This window comes from Prionailurus bengalensis, chromosome B1, assembly GCF_016509475.1.
Source record: "Prionailurus bengalensis isolate Pbe53 chromosome B1, Fcat_Pben_1.1_paternal_pri, whole genome shotgun sequence".
NCBI lineage: Eukaryota > Metazoa > Chordata > Mammalia > Carnivora > Felidae > Prionailurus > Prionailurus bengalensis.
The window spans coordinates 84913300-84939380 of record NC_057344.1 but is presented as its reverse complement, the minus strand read 5'-3'; the positions used below and the strand labels follow the sequence as shown (position 1 = coordinate 84939380).

At 38.4% G+C, this 26081-nt stretch overlaps 1 protein-coding gene across 2 annotated transcripts in view; it reads left to right on the top strand.

The window, feature by feature from the left end:
- The window catches only part of IL15 (interleukin 15), an 80553-nt gene that overhangs the window by 39924 nt on the left and 14548 nt on the right, over positions 1-26081 (top strand). The window lies entirely within an intron of this gene.

Sequence of the window (26081 nt, the reverse complement as noted above, 5' to 3'; positions counted from 1 at the left end):
AACAATAACTAGCTCATAGGTTATATGAGGAAAAAATGAGGGTGTGGAAGGTACTTCAGAGTGCTAGGGAAGCTTAGATGATTTCATGTGGTAGTCTGAGGGTTACGTTGACAAGAAATTACTAACATATTTTCTAAATCTCGTGATTGAAAAATTTATATATAGTGAATCAGTTATATGTTGCTGTATAACAAAACATCCAAAATTTACTAGCTTAAAGCCACAACACTTTATTATTTCTCATGATTCTGTCTATTGGCTGGGCAGCTTTTCTGCTGGTCTTGTCCGGTCTTATCCATGATCTCCTTACTCACATATCTAGGAACTTGAGACTGACTGTGGTCTGAGTTTTTCTCTCCCTGTAGCTTCTTCATTAGTAATTTCCCTGGATTTTCTTTCATATGAACAGGAGCTCCAAGATGGGGACAGTAGGGTGGCAGGGCCCCCTAGGATCTACCCTTGGAGATTACTCATTGTTTCTGCCACATCCTCTCAGTCATAGAAAGTTATAGGGACAGGACCAGCCCACATTAGTGGGAGGGGAAATAGATTCCAGCTCTTGATGGGAGGAATGGTGAAGTAAGAGCACAGGGACAGGACGAAATTTTAGGACCATGTTTGTAATGTGGTGTGTCTTCATTCCACATTCGATAAAATGTAAATATTTTTCTATACACAATGGCTAACAGTTGTATATATTTTTTCTGTGCTTCAGTAATCATTACTAGCAAATAATAATATGAAATAAGATATGGTGACCTTCTCTACAGCTCATAGTAATTGCTTATAATTAAAGAAAACTTGCACCCACATCTAGCTGGTGGCTTGAGTGAAGGATCTGTTTGCATCTAGAGGAAATCTACTAGTTGAAGAGTTTTAAAGTCTTAGTTGATCATTACCGTATCTTCAATGATTTAGCAATAGGAAATAAATGCTGTCTCTTAATAGCTGTCACGATTATTCCTCAACGACAGAAAGATAAATGTATTTTAATTCAACTTTTTTTTTCCCTCTTAGTGCATAACCAAGGCTTATAGAGCATAGAGTGGGGATGGGGAGTGATTTTGTTTGTTTGTTTGTTTGTTGCTCCAAATAATGTGGAGCAGTTGAACAAGCAGATGAAACTCAGCACATAGCACTTGGTCTTTCCGGTTTGGGTGGCAGCTTGGTTGACACTAGATTTGTGTAGGTTTCAGGCAGTTTTCCGGGCATTTTTTGTTGTAGTATAAAACCACAACCTAGAGCACTTCCAACCTCTGTTTACTTAATAGGATGTGAATCCCTTTTGTTGTTTTTCTAATGCTCAGCTGAAATGCAGCATGCATAGGATGCACATACAGATTAATGAAACTGATTTTCACATGTGCTTTGTGGAATCCTCTGACTATTTTATTGTGATACCTCCTATAAAACTTCATTCTGCTTTCACAAACCTGTATATCTCTTCAGTGTATAGGGGAATGAAGGCAGAAGTATTACCCAAATGAGTTTGCAGAGGATTTCAGAAAGGTCGACTTATAAAATGTGTCAGAAATATCTGAAGTTTCATAAAATAAAGTATTTAAAGGTACAGTAATTGCATCTTAAATGCTTACTGCACCTTAAATACTGTGTTAGGCACGTTGCGTGCAGGACCTCATTACTTCTCATTACAACCATTTATTATTTGTATTATGTTTTTCAGAAGCTCTGGAAGTTAAATAAATAAACATATAGGGATATATTAGTTTTCTATGCTGTGTAATAAATATTTACAAACTTAGTGACTTAAAGTAACACCCATTAACTATATCACAGTTCTGGGGATTAAAAGTCAGACAAGTTCTACTGGATATTCTACTCAGAGTATCAAGGTAGAAATTAAGGTTTCTGCCAGACTGAGCTGTTGTTGTCTGGAGGTTCTGGAAAGAATCCATGCCAAGCTCATTCAGCTTGTGGGCAGAATTTAGTTCTTTGTTATAGGAGTAAGGTCCTTATTTCCTTGCTGGCTGTCAGCAGGGGTCATGCACCATACCTAGAAACCATCAGTATTCCCTCTTTTTTTAATTTAATTTAAAAAAATGTTTATTTTTAAGAGATAGAGCATGAGCCAGGGAGGGACAGAGAGAGAGGGAGACACAGAATCTGAAGCAGGCTCCAGGCTCTGAGCTGGTGTGGGGCTCGAACTCACAAACCGCGAAATAATAACCTTAGTCAAAGTCGGATGCTTAACCAATAGAGCCACCCAGGTGCCCTGAGTATTCCCTCTTATATGGCCCTCTCAATCTTCAGACCAGCAAAGGCATGTGTCGTCCTTATGATCTGAGACTCCCTGACTTCCCTTTCTTCTGCCAGGGAGAAAGAGTTCTCTGTTTTTAAAGATTCGTGTGATTAGATTAGCCACTGTTTCTCCCCCTGCACCATCGCCTTCAATAATCTCCCTATTAAGGTCAACTATACCCATATAATGTAACACAACCGCAGCAGTGGTATTTCATCATATGCACATCTAGGGTGGGATTTGGGGGGTGGGGTGGGATGTATAATTTTGCTTGCTACATCCTATTACTCAAAACAGTAATTGACAGATTTGGAGGTCAAGCCTGGGTTTTGGCTGAATGACAGACCTTTGTCCCTATATCACACTGATCATAGGGTTTGATTTTCTCCATAGGCATTATGAAGACCAGCCTTACTGCTATATAGCCAGACTGTGTTGGTGCCACAGACTGCTGTAAAAAATACTGCCTTGGAGGGTTCCAACACAAGCTTTACATGCACACTGGTCCTGTAAAATAGGAGATGCAGATGGTCAAGAATCACATAAATTAGGTTTTGTTATGCTCTACATATTTCTGTGATTTGTGCTAATGTCTGTTTAGTCTGCCCTATTTGATTTCAAGCTTTGGTTTCTACTTGGTACCCTGTCTTCCCACTGTTTATCTTATAAACACACTTCAAATATTTGGTTAACTGAGAGTCAGGCTTATTTCTGTTTCTTTTGGAAATTTGAGTGCAATAATGGTTTTTCTTTTTATTTATATACTTTTAAGAATTAATTTGAGTATGATTCCTATAATAATATGCTAAAGGAACTAATTGCAGAAGATACAAAGTCAATTAAGAAAAATTCCATTCTTGATCAAACAAAGCTACCATTGACTGGAGACCACATGAAGCATGTTTTTATGAAGCAGAATATTGGAAGTGGGGTATACCACAATAAAGGAAAACAGATAAGTGTTATCTTATTGATTTTAAATAACATAAACAATTATGTATCATATATTTCTTAGGCTCTTGAAGCTAACATTTTTGAGAGAACCATTGATTTCTTTATTGGCAGCTTTGAATCTTCTTCTCCACTGCCCCCCCCCCCCCACATTAAGACACTAATAGGCACCTGCTTTGTTCCCCATGATTTACTAGGTCAAGCGGAGCCGTACGGACTATAACCTCCTCAACTGTATCAGGAACAGTGCATTTTGTGTGCGAAACAAAGTCCAGGCCTGGTTTTCTCAATAGCTAAGTAATTTGGGATCACTAGACATCTCTGAAATAGGCAGTTCTAAAATTCTATTACATTTTAAACACATCTGTGATATATTTTGGTTAGTTTCTGAGTTGCCGGAAATATTTCATTTATTTTGGTTTGACTGCTTAGAAATTTGTTTGCTGGATCTCCTAAAGACATATGAAAAAATTTTACAGTTGAACTTGCATGAGTATTACAGTAAAGTTCATTGGCACGTATATGGGGTTTGTCATACTTAAATTATAGGATTGTTCTTTCTTTACACAAGAATACTTTCTTGGGTTCTGACTTTTATGCACACTTTGTTCTTCTTGAATAAGTGTTCCATTTTTATCCTGTCTTTCTTATTTCACCAGAAATCTTTTACTTGGAATGTTATTGGTCACAGTTTATGCATCATTGTCCTTTAATGAGATGTTCATATTTCTTCTATCTAGGATAAAATACCAATATATTAAAGCACAGACATCATGATAGCAGACTATGGCCAGAGTTGTCTTGCATTGAATTGTTAAAGACAACTTGGTAAAGTTGATTGCGCCTTTCTCTGTGAACTACGTTGTATGAAACACTGGTATTGTCATTCTTACGAGTTCTCTTCCAAGTTGATGGCCCACTTGTGACAAGTCAAAGCATCCAGTTGATATTTTAAAGTGTTAAAGAAAATTAAATGAACAGTTAAATTAGAAACGGGGTCTGAGCTATAACTTCTTTCCCTGGAAGGGAGGATATTATGGGGAACATGCACATAGGGAATGATTTTTCTGGTAATAAAGTTTGGAAAATAGCAACCAAAACAGGACGTAACTATTCATGCTGTCATTCAGTACGTAGAGAACAAAAAGAGTTTTCACTATGTAAAAGCCTATACTACTATATGTTTGCAGTGATGCCTTAGTGCAAGGGGAAACAGCTGTTTGTCTGTTTTTCTTTTGGTTTTATTTTCTTTTTACACCGCCATTCTATCAGTACGTGGCTTCATAAAGCTGTAGGATTCTGATAGGAAAACTACTGAGTCCATGTGCTTTGGAAGCCAATGTGTTGATTTTCTAGTTGGATAGCAATATTTTATTATAGCTGGAGGGAGAGTGTGACTCTAAGTGTTCAAGGCAGGAAGCCTAATGCCACCAATACCATGTCCAGGAGTGAGCTATCTCCTGTGTTTTATGTGCTTCATTCTACTGAATGAATATTGGATTACTGTTTTTATTTTGTTGTTGTTGTTGTTCTTTGAATATCAGAGACTTGTCAGTGGGTTCTGTTTCTGCTGAACACTTTGATGGAAAGTTTTGTTGTAAAGCTTCCTTCATGGAGATGGCTTTATGTCTTGGCTATAAAGGAAAGTCCTATAAAATGTGATCGGAAGTTATGTTTATAGTTGCCGCCCGTGTGCTATTAAAAGCTCAGAACCTGAGTGTTAGTTTTAACTCAGAGCTGTGTTTGCCCAGTATATTTGGACACACCCTTCATCCTTCCGCTTTCTTTCTCCAAAACATCACCCTCCCCCCCTTCAGTATTCCTGGAGGGGCTCCATAGTCTTGTTCGACTCACCCGTGGTATACATTAGAACCAAGCTTTCTGGGTGTCCTCCTTGGATATTTACATTGTCAAAGACCAAAAATCCTTGATGTTCAGTAATTTCCTCTTTTATTACTCTAGGAATAGCTCCCAAGAACTGCTTCACGCATGGGAGTCCCCAGTGAGTATTAACTGGAGATTTTAGGAAGATTTTTTAATTGAAAGCAGCATTCTTTAATGGCAGTTCTTCTGTATTAAAATTTCTTGTTCTCCACCTACGTTTTGTGGCCAGAAGCTATTCAGTAGCCTATCTTCGTATTCTTATTAGCTGATATCTATGATCAGCTAATCATACCCATGATCAGCTAATCAGCCCAGTCAGTACACGCCTAAATTCTCCCTGTAATTCTGTAACTTATTAGTGGTCCCGTTTTGCCTAAACAGGGAGAGCCTGAGAGACTGCCTGTTTTCCATTACTGTATATTTTTCTTCTTTCCCCCAAACACTTTGAGATTGTTGCTCTGAACTCGAACACGAGATAACCCATGAAACATGGTTTCTTTCCTTCTCTTTTTTTCATAGGAGTTGGTGTGTTTAATTAACTTGAGTAAAAAGGGAGAAGACATTTTTTAAAGAGAAATAGAAGTCATAGTAATCTTTTGTTCTGCCTGGAAACAGGTTGCTCAGCATACAAAGGGAGACTAAACTATACAGATATTTCCTCACATTTTCCTTTAAAAATAAATAAATAAAAAGGTATGTGGCAGTCCAGGCAGACTGTTTCATTGTGCTTTAATGGCCCATGGTAACCCAGATGTTGAAATGCTCTAAGTGGGAAAGGAATTTTCTGTCATCTTCTTTTCTGCTAATGGTGTTTATTTTATGTAAATATTCAGTTCTAGCATGATAATGGGTGCCCAAGGGAATCAAAGTGAAATAACAGGATTCTTAACATATTCCTCATTCCCATATAATTTATGTTTCATATATTTCTACTGGAAACTGAGAAAACATTTTTTTTCGTAAGGCAATTCCTCTGCATGGCCTTTTTACCCTATTATAAAGCCTTCTTTCTTTTCAGACAATAGCCCACAGAATCTCTCCGGTGCTCAGTTTAAGTCATTAATTGGCTTGATAAGGGTTGTTAGTACAGAAGGCTTATTCTCTCCATTTGTTGTATGTAACTCCCAGACATTAAGTGACCCATTTTGTTGTTCCTGAGGCCAAGACTCATTATTTTCTTTTGGCACCATACAGACTGTGGATTTCAATTAAATTCACAGACTTATAGCTCATATTGAAGTATCTTCTGCTGAGCAGTGATTTTTCTAGACAGTTGTTCAAAATTTTTGATGAAGAGTCAACATTAGATACAACATTTGAATGCATGTACTCTACCACAGAGATTGTTATTGTAAGATTTTGTTCTTTTCGTGTGTCTTTCCTCCTTTAAAATAGGTTTTGCTATTTTATTTTTTGCTATTTTGCTAAAAAACTGTGTTTTTTTTTTCTGAACCTTTGTTCAGAGTTAACAAGGGCAAGTTTAACTATTAGCTTCTCATATAAATTATTAATATGTTAATATCCAGCTTTGTTCTTCTTATATATACTTCCCTCTTAAATCCATATTTGTTGAGAGAAAATGTGAACACTAGGAAAACTTTACTTAACAGTGATTAACTGTGAATATTCTTTATTGAATCTAACCTTGGAAAATATTGATAATTGAATTCCACCAATAGAATTAATTTTAATAATGTTACAAAAATTTTCCCACCAAAGTTTTGTAACTGAACCCAATGAAAGTTTGTCCACTCAGTGCACAGCAAGCCAATAAAAACTGACACTGAGCGTTTACAGTGAACAAAGATACTGTATTGGTGTGGCACCACCCAGGAAAATGGGGAGCTAATGCTCAAAAGTCCCAAACTCTCTGATGTCTTGGAGGTGAGGGGTTTTAAGGGCAAAATTTGGAGCAAGGGTCTCCTGAGAAGGTGGACACTGTTGATTGGAGCCCCTGAGGGTCATGTTAGCAGATGCTACTTAATAACTTCTGGTGCCACTCCATCTGGTCCTTGGGACATCTGTGCCATCCCAATAGACTTGGAATCTGAGATTTTGTTCTGTATGTGAGAGATTTCATTAGTGCTGATTAACTACTTGTCCTATAGTTACTTTGAATGGCAAGTAAACCTTCTTGCCCCTTGAGCATGTGTGTTCTTGCCTGGTCCAGCCATGCATTGGGGGTGATATGACCTCTAGTGTTTATCTTTCCATCTGAATTAGCAAGATGGATGCTGGCTTCCTAGTTAGAGTTCTAGAGGGGACTATATCCCAATCATACCGTGAACGGATTTGTAGAGATTGAATAATGAAGAGCATTAGTAGCCAAAGAGGGTCACAATCCAGAAGAGAGATCCTATTAGGCATATGTGCTGAGGATGCTAGAAAATTTCATATAGATATGGATACGAACTAATTATGACTCAACCCTGTACTTATTCAGCTAATAATTAACACATGGGCTCAACATTAAATCAACTACAAATTCTCAGGTCTTCCCTTTTCCTGTAAAAGGGATGACTGTCAATTACCAGGAATCACAAATGTATTTATTAAAGTAGAAGGACTGTTTATCAGATTAAGGTAATAGTTTAATAGATGAACAGCTAGTCTGACTATTCATACTAGCTGATGTTAAAAAAATGATATGTGACATTTTTCTCTTCAGTTTTTCATTTGATTACTAATTCCTGTCAAGGACAACTCGTAGGTAACATTACTAAGAATCTAAAATAGTATCCCATTGCTTAGAAAATCAAATCAGATCCCTCAGCTTCATTTTGTAGGTCATATGTAATCCTACACCAGCCTGACTATTCAAATGTGTTTTATTGGTGAAAAATTTTCCTGTACCCTTTAAGATTCTGGTGGCTGGTCTAAGAATTAAGTTGACATGAGACAAATTAACAGGAGAAAATAAAATTGAATTATGTATGTAGGGGGCTCCATAAGATTATGAGGCCCATAAGCAGTCAGGCGTTTGAGGCTTATGTGCCATCCAGAGCTAAGGAGAAGAGGATGGGGTCTGGGACTTCAATGGGAGGGAAGACAATTCACAGGAAGATGAAAAAGAGCAAATGTTTGGTAAACAAATATTTGCTAGGTCATACAGAAGCAATGGGACATAGAGAAGGATTTTACCAAACAGATTTTGCTAAATTCCTCCCTGTCTACTATTCCTAGCTCATATTATATACTGTTGCTATCTCTGGTGGTAGCTCCCTTCCCAGGGTGGGTCCTCTAAATTCTTTTAGGCAGTTGGGGGAAGGCCAAAGATTTTTCTGGAACCTTCTGTTTCTTAAAAATAATCAGCTTAGAATAATCTACACGCCAAAGAGACACGTCCTGGGATGACAAATTTTGCTTCTCTACAATTTCCTTTGACTTCCTTTGATACCTTTTTTTTTTTTTTCAATGGCACCTCTTAGGTTTTCTCATACTCAGGTGTTATTATTTATGCTGGATCAGTATTAGCTGGGCTAGCCTCCTTCTTATTCAAATTCTATTCACTTATTTATTTATTTTTTTTAGTTTTATTTAAATTCCAGTTAGTTAACATACTAATAGTGTAATATTAGTCAGCTGTACAATATAGTGAGTCAACACTTCCAGACAACATCTGGTGCTCGTCACAGGTCACTCTTCAATAGTAACCACAGGGGCGCCTGGGTGGCGCAGTCGGTTAAGTGTCCGACTTCAGCCAGGTCACGATCTCGCGGTCCGTGAGTTCGAGCCCCGCATCAGGCTCTGGGCTGATGGCTCAGAGCCTGGAGCCTGTTTCCGATTCTGTGTCTCCCTCTCTCTCTGCCCCTCCCCCGTTCATGCTCTGTCTCTCTCTGTCCCCAAAATAAATAAACGTTGAAAAAAAAATTAAAAAAAAAAATAGTAACCACAATCGCCACTACATCCCAAAGCTTTCTCCATTTGCAGCAGCATTTATTCATTCTTATTTCTTATTTATTTATTTATGGGTTCACAGTCACTCTCCAAATATTTCCTGAGTACTTTCTGTGTTAGAGGTGCTGCCCTTTCCTAAACATGAATTGTTATTCCGTGTACCATCATATCTAAGTGGTTATACCGAGTTTGTACTTGGACATTTATTTTCCCTCCATTGTAAAACTGAGCCCACAATGGCAATGATTAGGTGTTTTTTGTTTTTAAGAGAAATCATGAAATAGTGTAAGACATGACCAGGCAGGCAGTTGAGGCTGGTTCTGTGTCTTCAGTTGGCTACAATTTAGTTCTTGGATAATTCAAATTGGTGGAAATTTATTAAGCTTCTATCATATTGATTGCAACTTTAAGCACTATGGGAGATACACAGATAAATGTATTTTACGCATGTATTATGGGCATAGATAAGAAAAAAATCATTTTATGAAGCCAGCAATCCAGAAGAAAGATTATTAATCTGGGATCCTGAGACCTCTGGAGGATTGAATTTGTAATATTAAGATGATTTTATTTAAGTTTTTGGATATGTACTTATGTGCATTTTTCTGAGGAAAAAGCGTATAGCTTTTAGATGCTATGTATCTAAAGGTACCATTGATCATTTAAAAAGAGTTAAAAAGCTCATGATCTCCGTATATAAAAAACAAGTACCCAACTAAAGGACAAGAGCCATAAAAGTGTGCTGAGTTTAGAAAAAAGTAAAAAGGTAGCTGATTGTGATCATTTAGGGAAAGGCTTCCTGAAAAAGACGACTCTTGTAATATATGCCACATATCTTTCTGGCCTCAGCTTCCTCATTACAAAAGAGGGTAGATTATAGGAGCTCCGTTACTGTTTCCAAATATAAATTTTTTTCCCAATGTGATCACCAAATACCTATCAGGATGCCAGTCACATCATAGGTACTCAGAAAATATGTGTTAATTAGTCCTAAAATGAAACTTTAAAAATTTGTTACCCAAATATATCCACTATCTTGAGTTGAAATTCTAAAATATTGTCACATTAGCTCCCCAATGTTCCATGAATGAAAGGAAAACGTATCCTATGTTCATACACCATTGCTCACTCTCTTTCACCTGGCAGATGAGAATGTTTAATTCACTATTTCTCCTTTATTTATTTGTAGCACTTTTTAAAACCTGTGTATTTTATTGTGCTTTCTGTTGCAGCATTTTGGGTCTCCTTATTAGTCTTTATGGTTTGTGGGGGGTAGGAACTATATAATATCTGCCTGATACTCTCCAGCACCTGGCACATTCCCTTAACCAAAAAGGAGCTTAGTAAATGTTGAATGATAAATGAAAGGCTACATATCAAAGTGCATCAAAAGAATCTATAAATGGATTATTTCAATATAGCATAGAATTTAAAGAACGTGAGCTCAAAAAAAAATTTAATGTTTATTTTTGAGAGACAGAGAGAGCATAAGTGGGGAAGGGGCAGAGAGAGAGAGAGAGAAAGAGAGAGATGGAGACAAAGAATCTGAAACAGGCTCCAGGCTTCAAGCTGTCAGCACAGAGCCTGATGCGGGGCTTCAACCCACAAACAGTGAGATCATGACCTGAGCAGAAGTTGGAAGCTTAACTGACTGAGCCACCCACACACACCCCTAACTCATCTTTATATACTTTATTTACTACAAATTTTTTGTCTGCATACACTCAGATTTCCTCTTTTATATGATAATGATTTTTAATATTTTTTTATAAAGCAAATAGAAAATTTATTTTTGTCTATAGCAGTGTGGGTAGAAATTTGTTTCTTATTATTGATGGTTTAGGAAGTATTCATTTACCTTGATAATGCATTACTAGAAACACTGCATTTCTGTTTCCACAGCGTCATGCTCAGGTGGTCCTTCTTGTTTGGAGGGAAACTGTGGAGAAATCCAGCTTTTGGGTTTCACTTGACATGATCTCAGACAGGCAGTGCCTCCACAGCTTGGCCAGGTCCTTACTGTTCCCTCTTGGCTCCCCATCCCTATCCTGTGGATGAGGTCTTGCTATGAGAGATGGGGGCAAGGCATATAAAGTGGGTGAGAACCTGGGACCCATAGTGGCCCTGATGCATTGCATTCACATCCTTAGAGTCACAGATGAGGTCCAGATTCTTCATGAGGTCCAATGGGGCTAGATTATCATTAGAGTCCAAACAGATTGAAGGAAGTTCCGGCAGCCTGCCGGCAGGTAGTAGCTGCTTACAAACCCAGTATGACTTCTAGGAGGTAGAAGGTGACCAAAAGCGGGGGTCCCACTACAGGGCTAGGACTGTTGCTTCCTCACCATTGGCAATGCAAGACAGAGGTATGGGAGCACCACTGAGTTCGTGGTAAATCTGCCTCTCATTCTAAGTGCTCAGTAGGTTAGCACTTACCATGATTATTTTATTCTTTCATTGCCAAATATTTTTGAGGAAATCCCTAGGAATTTTGCAGTGGATGTCTTTTTTGACCTTACATAATTTTTTTAAAGAAATAATGCTCTTTTTTCTACTTTATCCCAAACAGGGTAGGATTTCAGATGACCTATATTTTTACTAAAATTGATTTTGAAATGGGTTGTGCCAGAGAAAGTTTATGTTTAATACTTCATGATCATAGTAAGATCACATCATGCTGAGGTAAAACTGCTGCATTTCCTTCATTCCTAAATAATCATTAGTATTGGATGCTGTGCTGTGGGCATACTCATCTTAAGGAACGAAGAGTTTGTTATGCTAGCTGCTGGGAGTACTGCTTGCTAGAGTCTCAGGGGACAGTTCTCTCTGGGAGAGACTCTCCTTGTCCAAGGTCACACCCACTCCCCTGGGGCAGCCTGCATCCAGTGTTTCTTGGGAGGGAGTGTTATAAAGGCCCTCCTTTGCCCAACTTGGTGCAACTCCTGAGAGCTATCCCAGCTTTAGAGCTCCACAAAGCCCAGGTGGTGATGACCTTATTTCTCCCTCTGCCCAATTGAGCTTTTTTCTCTTCCCTCACAGATACTGATCCTAAAGGCACTTCTCAATATACGTCCTGCACATAAATCCCTCGTAGTCTCTTTTTCCAGTGCACCGGTGGTGAAACATGGTCATTTTTTTTAAGCACAATCTTTTTAAGAGCAGCTTTTCTGAGGATGACGATAGAGATCATTTATAAGAAGTGACCCTATTTCAGAAATGTTCACATTGAAAAAACGTGCTTCTTACATTCAAGGAAATGTGCCATCAGAGTCCATGAGAGTGCTATAATTGCTTGCTGTGTGATCACGTTAGCTGTGACCAATAACCTGAAGCAATTAGGAGCCTTTCACTGAAGCCATTATCTAAAGAAAGGTTAAAGATGTTTGTTCTCTCTTTTCTCACCACAGTTTTCTCTTTACATGTTCTCCTAGCTTGCTCTCCTCCGAACTCACGGTTTTAAGCCAATGCCTTCTGTCTCCAGCCCTGCCATCTCTTCAGCTTTGATTTGTATATTCATCTGTGTGCCTGAACATTTTCTTTGGTGTCCCACCAGCCTTCCCAACTTGACATTTCCAACACTGAGTGAACCATCTTCCCTTCAAATGAGCCCAGCCTGGGTCCAATCTCAATTAGTGATCCCACTACCCTACCATCAAAGCATACAAGCCATTAGTCATCCTAGACTCTTCCTCCCCACCTCAGCGTACATTCTAGGACAGCCAACAGGACCTGCCAATTTTGCAGGGAAGTATTACTATGATAACTAATATTATTATTACTTTTCAATTCCTATTACTTCTTCCTCAGTTTAGTCCTTATGTTGACTACCGTAATAATAATTGACTCATTTTCCTGCCTTCGGTCTTCCTTTACGTACACCCTCTGCCCAGTGGTCAAGATGATCTATATCCAATGCAGATTTAATCATGCCATAGCACTCATGAACACAGTGAACAGCAAATTCTCCTGTCAGGCAGGGCTCTCGTTTATCATTTACTATACCACTACCATTCCTTTTCTCTAACTTGATATGCCGGGAAATTCACAGTGTTGGGGTTTACCTGCATGCTTCCTATTGTTTCCTGCCTCTGTGCCTTCGCCCATTATTTCCCCTCTACCTGGTTAGTCCTTCTCTTCTTCCTTGGATTGGCTAACTTTATTTATTCTCTCAGGGAATCTATTTTTGTCATCTCCTCTAGGATTTCTCTCAACCTAAAAATCTGGATACTGAAACTGTCTTAGTATTTATGATATCATAATGAAAGTATATGTGTGTTTTTGTAACTTCTTGAAGAACAAGGACTCTGCTTATTCTCCTTTAGAACCCTAGTGCCGGGCACATAGGGGATACCCAGTAAATGTCTGCTGTACAAGAACTGAATCGTAAAGACCAATAGGCCTCTGGTTTCCTTTGCACTCACCGATTCATTGCTTATTTGGTATATTATCAATATTCCCATAATTCTTTCTGGGATCTCGGGCTGAAATCAAGCTTCTCCCAATGTCTTGATAAAGTTGACTACCTAATAACCGTGAAACTTAATCTTTTTAAAACCGAACCCTTCTTTTCTCTGACCTGTTCCTCTCACAGCTTCCTTTGTTTTAATAAATGGTAATACTCTTCTTGCCATTTCTGGTCAAAGCCTTCAGAGTCATCCTTGACACTTCTCTTTCTTTCATACCTAACATCCAGTTCATCAGGACATATACCTCTCTGCATCTCTATTTCTATTATTGTGGATTATTGTAGCAACCCTGTGCTACAATTGTCTCCCTGTGCCCAGGCTTGCCCACACAGTCTTTCTCAATATGGCAACCAGAGTGCGGCCTTTAAAGTCTAAGCCAATTCACATCCTTCCAGTGCTCAAGATGCTTCACACAGGTTTTCCAGTTAAACCCAAGTCCTTACCTGATGGTATACTTCCTGCCACTCTCCCTTACCTAACCCTGACCTTACCTGTTGAATTTCTGGCTCAGTTAGCCTCCTTGCTGTTCCTAACACACTTCTCCCACAAGGTCTTTGCATTTCTTGTTGCCTCTTCCTGGAAAGCTATTTCCTCAGATACTGTTTGCTAACCCTCTTTCTTTAAATGCAATGCCATCTTATTGGTGAGGTCTTTCTTGCCGTCCTGTACAAAACAGAGATTAATTTCACACATGCTGCATTTATTGTTCTCCATAGTAATTGAGGACATTGTAGTCAAACTTTAGAATTACACATTTTCTGGGTTTTTTTTTCCTTTTTCCGTGCTGTGTCCTTAGAGGAAGAATTACTTACTGACACATAGTAGGGGCTCAGTAAATATTTGATAAATGTATAAGTGAATGAAGGAGGCAAGACTAAACTCTGAAACTTCCTTCTTAGCATGTGTGATGTTGGGCAAATTACTCAACTTCTGAGTTTTACTTTCTTTATTTGTAATTTACTTTTTAAATTTGTAATTTGTAATAATGATGCTTGCCATATTTTCTCAAAGGTTCTTGATGAATTGCCAAGGTAATGCTGATAAATATTGTTACGACTCTTTCCTGTTTCATGCAGTGTCTAAAGTGCTTTACATGTAAAGCATTCATCTTCACAGTAATCATAGGAGGTATGTTCTGAGCTCATCTTCCATTTTACTGACTTAGAAAGAAAAATAACCAAGGTATATACATGTCTTAGGGTCACCCAGATAGTAAGTGAGAGAGCCAGGATTTGAACCCATGTAGCTGTGATCATATATCAGTGTTGACTAGCAGCCCTGATTGTGTGCCTCCTTGTTCTGTACCTATAGTGAAAATGGCCCCAGATAGGAATCCTGCGGGTTTGTATTAAATAGTCTTTATCAGTTGGAGAATATTTTGACATTTTTTATTTTAGGAATTTATGCTGAGTTTTGTCCTGTCTATGAAGGCAACCACATGACTTTTCTCCTTTAATGTCTTAATATAGCAAGTACACTGATAAACTTCCCGATGTTAATCATCCTTTCAATTCAAAAATGAAATCTACTTAGTCGTTTAATTGTACTCTGTTAAAACACTGCTTGATGAATTTGTTAATTTTTTTTTTTTTTTTTTTTTTTAAGTAGGCTTCATGCCCATCATGGAACCCAATGAGAGGCTTGAACTCACGACTGAGATCAAGACCTGAACTGAGGTCAACAGTCAGACACTTAACTGACAGAGCCACCACCCAGGCACCCCTGAATTGGTTAATTTTTTATTTTGGAAAATTGCATCTGTGTTCACAAGAGATTGCCATATAATTTTATTTTTTGGGATACTATTATTTAGTATTGGTATCAGATTTTGGTGCCCCCAGTTTTTTTTAATGAAGTGTACTTTTCATATTGACTTTATCTTTTATACTAGCATTATTTAAAAGTATCATTTTACATTTTTTAGTGGGCAGATTTTAGAATTTTTCTTTTCTTTTATTATTGATTTTAATTCAAAGTTACTAATATTATTGTAATTCAATATGATTCCATTCAGTAATCCAATGTTTATTGGTTTGTGATCATATAATGTGGTATATATGCTTTCAGATTTTTATTATTTTTTGAGGCTTTGTTTTACGTCTGGCACATGGACATTTTAGATCTAGGTCATGGACAACTTTTATGAGTATTTTATGTGCTATTCTGTAGGATAGAATGTTTTCATCTATCTATATCTATTTAATCTAAAAGACATATGTACTACATGAAACATTATTCATTCTGCTTTTAAATTTTACCATAGGCAATGGTTTGCTGAAAACAGTTCTAATTGGCTTGTGAAAGTGAGCGGCTAGTCAGGCATTTAATGAACTAGTTGTTAAACCATTGGTGGCTTGAAATCAGAATGATTGGGTATTTTCCACATCAGAAATTGGCAAATGCTACATATCAGTGTTTTGTTTGTTTGTTTGTTTGTTTTAAAGAACCAGCTTACTTGCACACCACAGACCATAGGCCTACTCATTTTCATATTTAAATTTCTGAAAAATGTTCTAAAATCTATAATAACCCCTTGTTTTTCTATTAGTTTTTCCTTTATACAATTTATAACCATGTTATTAGGTGCATAAAAGTTCATGATTATTATATATTTTGAAGATTATAACTTCTATCCATGTGTATCAGCCTTTGTGTTGCTTAGTACTGGCCACTTGAATTCTAATTTTTCCATAATTTATTATTACTATAATCATATTGGCTTAAGCATATCATTTTATGTTCTTTCATTTTCAAGCTTTTTGTGCCATTTTATTTTTGTTCCTTTTGTTATAAATAGCATATTTTAACATTCATCTGTCTTTCTGTCTCTCTACTTTTTAAACTCAGTCTCAGTGTCTGTTCTTTCAGGAAGCAGGAGTAGTTTTTATCACATATCACAATTTTATCACATTGCATGTGTGGAGGGATATGCTTGTATATTTAGACTTACTACTGCCACTTTACTCTGTATTTTTTACTATACTTCCTCTATTTTTTTTCCCTTTCTGCCTCCGCTATCTTCTGTTAGATTCCTCAAGTTTTCATTGCCTTATTTTCCTTTTTTGGGGGGGAGGGGCAGGGTTTGGAAATTATAATGATAATATATATTTAGGTTTTTTTTGTTTTTTCTGTAGTAAGCTTTTATCTTGATTGTTTTGCAGTTACTCACCATGAATGTGTTTTATGTTCTGTAAGTAAATAATGATCCTAGCATGTGTTTACTTCCTCTTCTTTTCCCACAGAGATTATCTGTACTTTTCCTTCCGCATCACTACTTGGGAAAGTACATATTAGGTCAGTAGTTACCTGGTATTGGGGTTGGGAATAGAGTGACTGTAAACGGGCTTGAAGGCAATTTTTGTGATTATATGTATATGCTTTCTATCTATGTGTTTTACGGTTGCCATGGTGATTTTAAGATGTATACAATTGTTAAAATCCTGCATACTGTATACCTAAAATAGGTGTTTTTTTTATTATGTTGAAATTATACCTCAATAAAGTGGATTTTAAAAGTGGTGGAGAATGTCAGGGAGAGCGAGAGATTATTGGCTAGATGTAGAAAAGGCCCAGCAGAAGTTCTCAAGAAGTTATAATGGTGCATTTTTTTCCAGCAGTGCTTTGTAGCTTGTAATTTGAAATTAGCAAAATAAAAATAGCAGAAAGATGAAACGTGGAGGGAATTTAGGATGCCATGTAGCATAGTATTACAGTGACTAACTGGGACATCTGGATGGAGAAGCAAGTGCAGTGAAGAGGTTGATGGTTGTGAGGACAAGAACAATGTAATTGCAAACAAATGAAAAATCAAATCCAACAAACATAGAATATGTGCTTATTATGTACCTAGTATGCTTTTATGTGTTGGAGGTACGTAATGGACAAGATAAATAGGGTTTTTAACCACAAAGATCTCAAATTTTATTTTTATTTTTACTTTTTTTAATATTTATTTTTGAGAGAGAGAAAGAGCACAAGCAGGGGAGGGGCAGAAAGAGAGGGAGACACAGAATCTGAAGCAGCCTCCAGGCTCTGAGCTGTCAGCACAGAGCCCTACATGGCCTGAACCCAATAATCATGAGATCATGACCTGAGCTGAAGTCGGAAGCTTAACTGACTGAGCCACCCAGGTGCCCCAAGGATCTCACATTTTTGCAAAATAAATGAATGAATAAAGTAGGTAAAAAACCACATACTTCAGAAGAATGGTGCCATTATTTAGACCCAAATATAAATGTTATTTGTTTTATGCTTCCTATTTTTACATCCCACATCTTTCTCTATTTTTTTGGACATTTTTATTTTCCCAAAATACATTTTCACACTATTTTTTCACATTCTGTGGATCTTACATTTTCTAAGATATTGTTACGAAACAGTATTTTTTCCCTCTTTCTTTAATACCTTCTTAGGTTCAAGTCCATTTTCCATTAAAGTTTGAAGGTTAGTTCTATTGTCTTTTAAGTACCAGATTTAATCAGATTCATTCTGATTCTTGTGTTTAAAGTAACTTGGTTTTACTCCATGAATACTATTAGCGTGGTTTTCTTTATCCTGGAATTAGAGAGTTTAAATTAAAAATACTACATTTTTTAGGGGCGCCTGGGTGGCGCAGTCGGTTAAGCGTCCGACTTCAGCCAGGTCACGATCTCGCGGTCCGTGAGTTCGAGCCCCGCGTCAGGCTCTGGGCTGATGGCTCGGAGCCTGGAGCCTCTTTCCGATTCTGTGTCTCCCTCTCTCTCTGCCCCTCCCTCGTTCATGCTCTGTCTCTCTCTGTCCCAAAAATAAATAAAAACGTTGAAAAAAAAATTTTAAAATACTACATTTTTTACCTATGCTTTTTATGTCCCTTCAGTGTAAAAGCTAGTGTCCTTTTCCAACTCTGTAGAATTTGTAAAAATCATTTTGTAATTAATTCTTGCTCTCTATTCTCTTTGCTCTTTCTGGAGTTCTGCTTCAGTACTATGTTGGAATTTCTAGATCTATCTCATAATTTCCATATTTTTCCTTTTGTGCTCTGGTTTGGGAGAATTTCTTCACCTTTTCCAAGCGTTCTGAATGCAGTACTTTTGGAAAATGGGGTAGAGGAACAGATCTCATTACCTATTCATAGACAGTAGGTTAAATATTATAGCTGTGCTATCCTGGGCAAGCTGTCCATTATACCTGCCCTAGAGAATTATACTAGCTACCATTTTTCAAAAACACTTACACAACACATTTTTCAAGAACATTTGCACCAAATAATCAAAAAAAAGCACATGAACATATTGCTACATGGAACTATGATCATAGAGTGGTTTGAGCGTATATGCCGTCCAGCTACATTTACGAACCATCGTCTTTGTTAGATGATAAACTACCTGAAGTGTTTCTATATTCATTTTTATACCATCTATTTAATTAATGTTTTTTGAGTAGTCATGGTAACTAAGGTGTCCAGATTTTATCACTGCCTTTGTCCTTGGCAGTATAGGCATGTAAATGGTTGTGATTTGCTTTAGAAGCTTTTCACTATAATTAAGCAATTTGTCTTGTCTTAAGTATTCCCGAAAACTTAACCATTGTTTAATTGAAAATATATATTGAAAATATGTATTTTGTAAACCTTATATGAAATAGTATTTTTAAAAGAAGAAACATCTTAATCATTTATTTTGTTATTTTGATAAATTGTGAGATTTACAGGCTCTGTTAACATGATGTATGGCCTTATGAGAGAATTAAATACCAACTTCAGATATTATATGAATTAATTTTTAAAAGTCAAAGTAGTGACCTTATGTGGGGCACCCAGGTGGCTCCTTCAGTTGGGTGTCTGACTTTAAAAAATAATTTTTTTTAATTTTATTTATTTTTGAGAGAAGGGGGTGGGGAGCAAGAGCTTGAGTGGGGTAGGGGCAGAAAGAGGGAGACAGAGGATCTGAAACAGGCTCCACGCTTTAAGCACAAAGCCCAATGCAGGGCTTGATCTCAGGAACTGTGAGATTATGACCTGAGCTGAAATCAAGAGTCGGCCACTTAACTAACTGAGCCGCCTCGGTGCCCCATCAGTTGAGCGTCTGACTCTTGATTTTGGCTCAGATCATGATCCCAGGGTTGTGGCATCAAGCCCTGCATTGGGCCCTGTGCTGAGTATGGAGCCTGCTTAAGATTCCTTCTGTCCCTTTGCCCCTTTCCCTCGCTCTCTCACTCTCAAAAAAAAAAAAAAAAAAAAAAAAAAAAAAAAGGAACCCACAGTAACATAGTCCAAATTGGGTGTTTTTTAAAGCTTTAATATTGAACATAGATTGTCTTTAATGTAATTTCATATTTGAAAATTTCATATTAGTGTCTATTGAAAACAGCTAAAAAGCAATTACAGAAAAAAATGCTGGTACCGTTAATGGTAGGACAATTTGAGACGTTTAAACATACCGCTTTCTCAACTGTATTCCAATTGGGACTGATTAAGAGATCCCCAGGAGTCAGAGGTCTGTAAACGATAGCCTGTGGGCCAAATTCACCAACTGTCTGTTCTGAATGCATTCATTCATACATCATCTATGGCTGTTTTCCCACTGTCATAGCAGGCTTAAGTAGTTGTGACCGAGAATGTAAGACAAAGGCTGACATATGTCCCTTTAGAGAACATGTTTGGCAATCCCTGCTTTATATACTCACAACAGTTTTGTCCATTCTTCCTTATCACTGCTTTCACACTATTATCAAATGACACACTTTCCTCTGAATACACACTTCACTTGTTTGTGTATGTCCTTCTTCAGGCTCTTTCCTCTACCTAACCTAGAATGTTGTCTCTCTGTCTTTACTCACATCTAAAATCTAATCATTCTTTTTTTTTTTAATTTTTTTTTAACGTTTATTTTTGAGACAGAGAGAGACAGAGCATGAATGGGAGAGGGTCAGAGAGAGAGGGAGACACAGAATCCGAAACAGGCTCCAGGCTCTGAGCGGTCTGCACAGAGCCCGACGTGGGGCTCAAACCCATGGACCGCGAGATCATGACCTGAGCTGAAGTCGGACACTCAACCGACTGAGCCACCCAGGCGCCCCTAAAATCTAATCATTCTTTAAGGTATGGTTCCGGGAACACTTCCTCCATGAAGTCTTACAGTAAAAACAAAAACTTAGATTTCCTGGCCATATCTCCATTGTACTTTCTCACATAACCTCAAGTCCCTTGCCTCTCTCTTGTTTGTGCTTGCTGGCGTACATGACCATGATCAAATCCAGTTCTCCACCTACGGCAGGCCTGCCTGATCCTTGCAGTTTAATGTGGCTGCAGAAAACACGCACATGCTGATGAATCTTACTCTCTGACCATTCACGGCCATGGACTTCCTTCCAATAGGCATAGCTCTCATACCGTACTTACATTTGTCATTCTCCTCTGTCATATATTTTCCTCTGTCCTCAACCCAACACCTTCCCTGTCCTCACTGTCTGCTAATGACTTTTTATCCTGATTCATTGAGAATATTGAAGCAGTAGTGGAGGACATATACCAACACAGTTATCTACCACCTAGCTATTGCACCACCTTGACCCTCAGCCTTCCTTCCATGACAACAGGTGACCTAGCCACCACCCCACTTGTGCACAAAATTCTTTTCTCATCCTCACCTGACTTTTCAAGAACGTCATCTGGCAATGGTCCTGGCAATGGTCCTTTCTCCCGCTAACATCCTCGATTTTTCCCTCAGCACATCTCTACCTTCTAATACCTATTACCACCATCTTTTGTTTCTCCCTTTTGGAGCAGTATTCTGCAAAACGTTGCCTGGACTTAGCATTTCATTAATTCTTTCCTCCTACTTTCTCCTCAGTCCATTTCAGGCAGGCTTCTGTCTCCATCACTCTGCTGAGAGTGCTCTTGTCGGAGTCACCCATGACCCCCAGGTTATAAGCTCACTGGTCAGGGCTCAATCTGTATCTTCTTTGAACTCTCAGCACCTTTGACGTGATTGTCATTTCTTGTCCTGGATATAATTCTCATTGATTTCTAGAACATCACACTCTCTCCTTTTTCCCCCCTTTCACTGGTCTTCCCTTTGAGATTTTATTTGCTGGTCCTTCTCCCCCTCTGCCCCCCCCCCCCCCAACTAATTAATATTGAAATACCTTGGCTCAGGTTTGGTCCTCTTCTCTACCTTTCCCTCTGTGAAGTCCACCAGCATCATGAGTTCCATATCGATTTCAGGCTCAAACCACTTTCCCAAACTCAAGATTCTTGCATCCAACGGCCCATTTGGCGTTTCTGTGTGGCTGTGCACTCAGCCTCTCACAAATTGCACATGTCCAAAATGAAAACTCCTGATACGACCCCTCCTTTCAGAGCATCTGTTCGGCCCACAGTCCATCTCGTTTCAGTTTACGGCAGCTTCAGATCTCAGGTGCTCAGGCAAAAGACTTGGGAGTATTTTGTTCTCTTATGGCCCACATCCAGTCTTTCAGGAAATCCTGTTGGTTCTGTCATATCAATGTTTCCTGACTCCAACTACACGTCCCTGTCTCTACTGCCACCCTGCACACTGCAGCCACCACTGTGTGTCACCTGCATTCCTGTAGTCTCAGGACCTCTGCTTCCATCCTTGCCTGTCCTTAACACAGGGGCCAAGACAGATTGCTTAAAACGTCATTCAGAGGGTATCAGTTATTTGCCCAAAATGCTGCAGTGACTTCTCACTTCAGATCCTTAGAGCGTAGAGTGGCTGAAAGGGCACAATCTGAGCCACCCCTCCCTGTCCACCTTTCTGACCCCATCTCAGACTATGCTCTGCCTTGCTCACTCCCTCAGCCTCTTTTGTGATCCTCAGACTCACAGACATGCAGGTGCCAATGTGCCTTTGATCTAGCTCTTCCAGGTGCCTCAAATGCTCTTTACTTGGGTTTATTAGGGCACATTCCCTTCCTGCCTTTGCATCTCTGATCTGATTTTATTCTCGCTGAACTCTATCCTGATCACCTACTCAAAATCACGACCACATCCTTCGTGCCTTACTTTGTGTTTTCTTTTCCCTATATCACCTACCTCTCTCTAATCAAATATATAATTAACTAGTTTATGTATGTTACAAATGGTCTCTTTCCTCCTAAAATCAAGGTTCTCTGCCCTCTGCATTGATCGATGTATCCCAAGGTCATAGAGAAATGTCTAGCACATAGTAAGTACTCAGTAAACATTTACTAAATGCATAAGGGGCAGCAATGCTGTCTTCCATTCTTTATATTCTCCAGAAGCACGCAACATTGGTTTGCCCTCACTTTTAGTTTTTTTTTTTTTTTTGAGTGAACAGATTAATGTGTTTACCAAATTAACCAATACTTATAACTCTTCTTTTGTGCTAAGCCTTTTTAAATTTACTTTAAATGTGTGACAAGGCGAGTAAATAACGAAACAGAATAAAACAAGGCCAAACGGCAGTGCATTAGGTTATATTTCCTCACCGGGAAGGACTACAATATTGGTATGGAATGCAAGATGTGCACAATTATTTTCCACAAGTCACTCTGGAATTAGAGCTCTTAGAGCTGCCCAGCTGTGTTGATTTGTCAACTCTTCCCAATGTCTTACCCCTGGGCAGTGACATCCTGCTAGCTTTTCAGTGCCACCATAAGGTCAACAGCCACCCTGCAGTGACACCCAATCACAAGATCGCAAAAAATTTCCTGCTCAAACTTTGTGAGCAACTTGGGTGTAGGGCTGGGATTTAGTCTTTCTTTTTTTCCTGGAGTTGTGCACCCAGTTGAATGAAGGGCAAACCAAAGACGCTGATTGTGAGGGCATTTCGTGACCATATGCCATTAGTACGCCAGGATTAAGGATTAAACACTGCTTTCCCAGTTCTCCAAAAATATGACATAAAGGGAGTGGGTAATTTATTTCATACCTAGATTTGCCTTCTCAGAAAGTAATTAACCTGGTTTCAGCCACTTCTAGCAAGTGTTTTGTGAGAATCACATGGAATAATGGATGTGGAAGAACTTGAATTCTGTTTCACACAAGAAATTTGAAAGACCTGTTTTTAAACTGTTAGAGAGCAGGGATTTTTATTTTATTTTTATATATATATATATATATATATATATATATTCACATATATATTTTTATTATTCACATATGTATATATTTTTTAATGTTTGTTGATTTTGAGACAGAGAGAGAGAGAGCAGGGAAGGGGCAGAGAGAGAGGAGAGAGAGAGAATTCCAAGCAGGCTCTGCGCTGCCAGAGCAGAGCTGGATGTGGGGCTTGAACCCACAAACCACCAAGATCATGACATGAGCCAAAACCAAGAGTCAGATGCTCAGCCATCTGAGCCACCCAGGTGCCCCAGCTACTTCCTATATTAAGGGGCTTACACTTCTCAGTTTCTTGCATCCCTCCTCATTCTGCCCAACTTGGATTGTGAGGTAGATTTTCATGGCCACATGCATGACATTTACCTGAAGCAAGTCATTTAACCTCTCAGAACCTCAATTTCGTCACTGTAAAATAAGAGTAATGTCTTTCGCTATAAGATATTGCCAGGATTGAATGTAGTACTGTATAGGAAATAATGTTATAAACCGAAAGCACTAGGTAAGCAATACATATTATAATATTACCGTCATTAATATTAATTATATTAATAGTTAACATTGAGTCCTGGCTAAAGAGAAAGGAATAGGGTATTCTACCTTTTCAGTTTTTAAGATCCACACTGATTTTTGACCCACACACGTGCATGCTTGCACTCACACATATTTTAGTAAAATTACTGGTCCACAGCACTAGTAAGTGGCAGGTTGAATGCTTCCAAAGCTGCTTTGAAAGCCACATTTTTTGCTCTTAGCCTAGGAAACCACATCAGTTCTTTTGTTGGTGGCAAAGCTGTAAAAGTTTCCTTTTCCCCTCCATTGGTCTCTATTAACATTATTTTGCTTGAAACTTTTGATGTGGTTTTCGGCTGCATTCCACCATGCTTGGAGCATTCTGAGCACAGCACTTAGTCTCCTTGACCTATGCCAGCTGGAGGTGGTTGGGCAGGGCAGTGCAAGTCCACTGCCACACTGGTAAGGGTCAGACACCCTGCACGTGGGGAGATGCGCTGCTGCAAAAGCCCAGGAGTGAAATCCTCATTGCTTACTGCAGTAGTTTCCCAAGGCCTTACTAACACCTCCGTCACCCTCGGTACCCCTCAGTCCCAGGTCAATAGATACTGTTATTTGACCAATGCGAAGTTTGGGATACCATAACTCAAAAAGATGGAAGGAATTTAAGAGGCTTTGGACAATTACGAGATAACTGAAGTTTTGTAAAAACTTGAAGCATTGAGATAATACAGGCAAAGAGAATGATTATTGGTTGAGAGGAATAAGGAGAGTTTGCTTTAATTAAAATCGTACATACGATTCAGGTCATATGTAACAGGAGGACTCAATTTAATATGTTATTGAAAAAGAGGCATTCCTGTTGAATGTAGTCTCATAGTATCTTATTTAACATGTAGGTAAATACTAGTTTTTCTTTTAAAGATTTTTACATCGGGGGTGCCTGGGTGGCTCAGTCGGTTGAGCGTCCAACTTCGGCTCAGGTCATGATCTCACAGTTCATGAGTTCAAGCCCCTTGTCAGGCTCACTGCTGTCAGCACAGAGCCCGAGCCTGCTTTGGATCCTCTGTCTCTCTCTTTCTCTCTGCTTCACCCCCACTTATGCATGTGTGTGTGCACTCTCTCTGTCAAAAATAAATAAAACATTAAAATAATAAAGATTTATACATCATATATCATAAAACAGTCATGTGAAAAATAAAATAATTTAATTAATTGAGCTTACAAAACTTAATTGCAATGAATATTTATGTCAGGGGCAGAGCAGATTTTGATTTTTGTGGGGAGGTCAACAAATACATACTATTTTTAAAGGATGGCAAAAATAATTGTTTATATTTTATATGTCTTAGTTTTAATCTTTACTTTAATAAAATGGAGTTGAATATGGGACTGTGTAAACCTCACATTCTTCATTGCCTTGAATTAGAAAAATAGAATTTGTTACTTATGAAATTCTCAAATAACATTTCAATTAACAGTGATTTATTTCAAAGACTGAAAACAGCTGTTCAATGTCTGTAGAAGTAGACACTTCTGTTGTAAATTAAATTAACAGTCAGTGGTTTATATGAAGCCAGGTATTTGGTGACTTCTATTGGTTACTAAGTAAATATGCAACTTTGGAATTTGCCAATTCAAGAACATACTATAGTGGAAAGTGTTTGGGCTTTGTCTTCAGACAGACCTGGTCTCAAATCCTGGCGGTCTTGGACTTGCTCTGGGGCCTGGGCAGTTTACCCAAATGCTGGTAACCCCACCCCGTAGGATTGTTGTGAGGATTAAAGGTGATGTGTATAGAGGCGCCTGGGTGGCTCAGTGGGGTAAAGGTCCGACTCTTGGTTTCAGCTCAGGTCAATGGTCTCACAGTTTGTGAGTTCAAGCCCCACATCGGGCTCTGTGCTGACAGTGCAGAGCCTTCTTGGGATTCTCTGTCTCCCTCTCTCTCTCTGTGCCCCACGCTGCTCACTCTTTCTGTCCCTTTCTCAAAAATAAATAAATAAACTTAAAAAATAATTTAAAAGTGATG